At 37.1% G+C, this 3,718-nt stretch overlaps 1 protein-coding gene across 1 annotated transcript in view; it reads right to left on the reverse strand.

Annotated features, from left to right (window-relative positions):
• The window catches only part of LOC108688030 (growth factor receptor-bound protein 14-like), a 223,553-nt gene that overhangs the window by 116,030 nt on the left and 103,805 nt on the right, over positions 1–3,718 (reverse strand). The window lies entirely within an intron of this gene.

The raw sequence follows: 3,718 nt of genomic DNA on the forward strand, positions 1-3,718 counted from the left end.
CCCTCGACGAGCAACCCGGTATGTGAGAAGAGAAAATCGGGGGATGGGAGGGGGAAGGGGGAGGAAGAGATGCGACAAGAGTAGCCTCCGGGGGAGGCCACATGGGAAAATCCTCTCATTGTCATTATGGCAAATGCGAAGCAATGCTGAGAGATGCGAATCAGCTATCTCGATACGCAAACTAACGAGACAAAGGCACTCCTTTGATGTGCGCTCAGTATCGTTTGAGGATAACGTCATATATGCACGAGAGAAGGAAGGCAGGAAGAAGGAAGTAAACGAGGAAACGAGCTTGTGGAAGGCAAGAGAGCGTGCCTTCTACCTTTGGCACCATCGTCGCAAACCGTCACGAATGGTCTCTTTCACGCTCGTTCGATGGCATTAACGAGACATCGTTATTCCGTACGGCGAGGCGGTTGGGAATCGAGCTCGGGAACCGATATCGATTATCCGTCGATTCCCGGTACTACGTGCTGCCCCCAGCGGACTCCGTCTGCCCTCCGGGCCACAACTCCCCGACATCGACGTTGACGCCGACAGCGAGAGAGATCGGACGGCCGATCAATCGGTCTGTATTCGCGCGTCCGCGCTCCGGTTCGTTATTCCGCGCGGTTAAATTTCACGAGGCTTCTTTCCCTTTAATCGAATCCCGCAGAGTGTCCCATGCAAATATAGAAATATCTCGCAAAACGTCGGAGATCGCTAAGTGAATAAAGTTGAGACGGATAACTTTACTTATGGTCAGATTGATTTTTTGGTATCATTTTCTATTACATAATCAATATTAAATCATATATATTAATATTGTTCATTTAATGTATAATATATTATAATAATATATTATATAAAATATGTATAAAGTATATATTTAATATATAAAATATATATTGTTCTAACGATTATGCTAAAATAAGAAAGAATAATGTAATAACAGAGACAAAAACCAGGAAGTAAGAATAATTAATACAACAAAAAACCACGTTTACAAAAATAATAGATGTTTGCAAAAAGAATTTACGGAGTTTTTTTCTAAAATAAATTCGTTCATAAACTTTGACAGTGGCACGTTGCTTAGTGGAAAACTAAATCGGATTATATTTTAATTAAAATAAGATTATTTCAGCAAATGTGTGTGCGTGCGTGTGTATATGTGTGCTGAAATGCACAAAACTGTCAATAATTACTAAATCTTGGAGAACGCTGCAACTCAGAAAAATCTCTTTAAAATCACTGAAAAATTCGAATGTAATTTGAAATGTTACAAAAGTATAATTTTTAATGCTTCGATTAGCAATGCAAATCTTATAAAAAAAAAGAGAGAGAAAAGGCATTTATATTTCCATAAAAAATTTTCTTTCTTCGTTATCTCTTAAAATTCGTAATCTCTTAAAAAATTCATAGTTTTACAATGAATAGTTTTTTTAAGGAGTATATTAGTTTGAAATTTTTATCGATTTACAGCCAAAAATAATTCAAGGGACAAAAGAAAGTTAAAAATAAAATTGAACCAAAATATTAATAGAAATCTACTCTTAAATCTATAGTATCAAATTTAAGTATTGTATATATGTATTGTAATAATTCCAAAGAAATCTCCATCCCATTGCACAATAAATAATATGCAAAATTTTTAGGATCTTTTAAAAAATTATATTTCGATTGTATTGATGGAAAGAGCGCTTTGAATATATTGCAAGAAAATTTCATCGAGATTTAGATAAAGGGCCGCAGTGTAGAGCGTCTCCTTTCTAATGCCTTCCAGCTGGCCCTTTAAACTTTAAAGGCTCTCGAGAGACCGAGAGTCCCGACCTGTGCCGGGAAGAGCAAACGTTCTTTGTCGGAGTATGCAATACGTAACCGGCACTACCTTCGACCCGTTACAAGTCCTCGCCTGGAAATTTTGGAACAAATATTATCTTATATCCTTCAGGGGAAAAGGAATCGAGACTCAGGGAGAGCAGACTTTTGCAAAATTAAGAGTAATATGTGCCCGACGACGAATGAACGTGGCAAATAGAAAGACTGTAGGAGCAACCACTCGGTTTGATTAAAATTTTCAGAACTCTTCCCTTGCTAATTACGAGTCTCCGAGATACTTCACATTCTCTCTCGTTCTCGTTCGTTAAATACGAAAAGAACACAACAAGAGAAAGGAGTGTGCGCTGATTATTCAACGTACAACGGGTTCCCTAAAAGCGTCGACGAAAAGATGGGAAAAGAATTTAATTAAATCATTAAATGTTTTGATTGTTAGATACAAGTGTCACTAATTGTAATATTGTATATTATTATCTGCGTCAATTTTATAATCTATATGCAGTTAAAAATAAAAATTAATATGAATTAACAAAAATCTAGACATTTAATATATATGAGTATTGTACATACGTATATATATATATTATACACTGAAAGAAAAGATTGACTGCTGCAGCAAAGTAGATGGTAAAATATGGCATAGTATTTTTAATTGGTTGCAGCAGCCAGTTTTTGATTGCGTTAACCTATCTAGTGTCAGTATAAGATTTCAATACGATATAGGATTGCTAACGCAATCAAAAACTGGCAACCAATTAAAAATATTATGCCATATTTTATCATCTACTTTGCTGCAGCAGCCAATCTTTTCTTTCAGAGTACATATTATATGAATATTGTATTTTAATACACAATAAACAATTAAACAATTACGAAAAATAAGAAACTTGAATTGAAATTATGGAAATCCGTAAAAATATCTGACAATCTTTCTAATTTAATTAATTTGATAGATACGATTTATCAAGATGTATTGTACTAAAAATAAATAATAAATTAATCTATTTGATTGCTTGGTCTCTACTTAATTCCTATTTTCTTTCTTATCATGTTTTATTTTACGATTATAAAAATAAGCATAGATTCATTATTTGTTTGTTGACGCATTCCTGTCCAATGTTTCAATTTGCAAACCAGTAGATCGAAAGAAGCCCGCAGCGCGATGCGATGAATCGGCTCTCGCGATCGCGCAGTTTCCCAACTCACGAACACGAAAGCCGCTCCTGCGGGAGTACTCGGGAACGGAAACGGTTTCTGTTGCCTTTCCCTCCTACCCGCGGACGCTTTTATCCCTTGCGATTCGATTTCTGTCTCGCCCTTCGCGCCTGCGAAATCCAATTTGCCCGTCGTAAGCTGACCCACGCGCGCGCACCATCGCAACGAATCCAGAGTGGATTTTCACAGTTTTCTAAATTCAAGGAAATGATCCCGCCGATTCTATCCCCGGCGTCGGAAACCGCTCTGCCCTCGCCTCATCTTTTCTACGTCCCATTCCGAACTAATCTCCGTCTCTCTCCAGCGCGCGCTCGATGATCGAATTTTCAGGAAAAGCTCAAAAATTGCCACGAACAAATCGGAAGCTGCGCGCGTGCCCCTAAACTCGTTAACCCAGTGCAAAAGCGTTACTTTCTCTGAAGATATTTCATAGATAAAAAAAGCTGATCTTCTTGGTAAAAGTTTCTATATATTATATATAATATATAGTACAACTTTGCTTCCGCCGTTTTCCTATAGATAGCGGTAAGTGGTGGTCGAAATAAATAGATCATAGACGTCATACAATAAACTTGGGCATCTGTCAACATAACCCCATAGAAACATTAGTCGATTTGTGTTTGCATCATAAAGTTATTCTCGATTGAAAATGTCAGTTTACGAGCCAAATTCTCGTCATTTGCGG

Source organism: Atta colombica, unplaced genomic scaffold, assembly GCF_001594045.1.
Source record: "Atta colombica isolate Treedump-2 unplaced genomic scaffold, Acol1.0 scaffold224, whole genome shotgun sequence".
Taxonomy (NCBI): domain Eukaryota; kingdom Metazoa; phylum Arthropoda; class Insecta; order Hymenoptera; family Formicidae; genus Atta; species Atta colombica.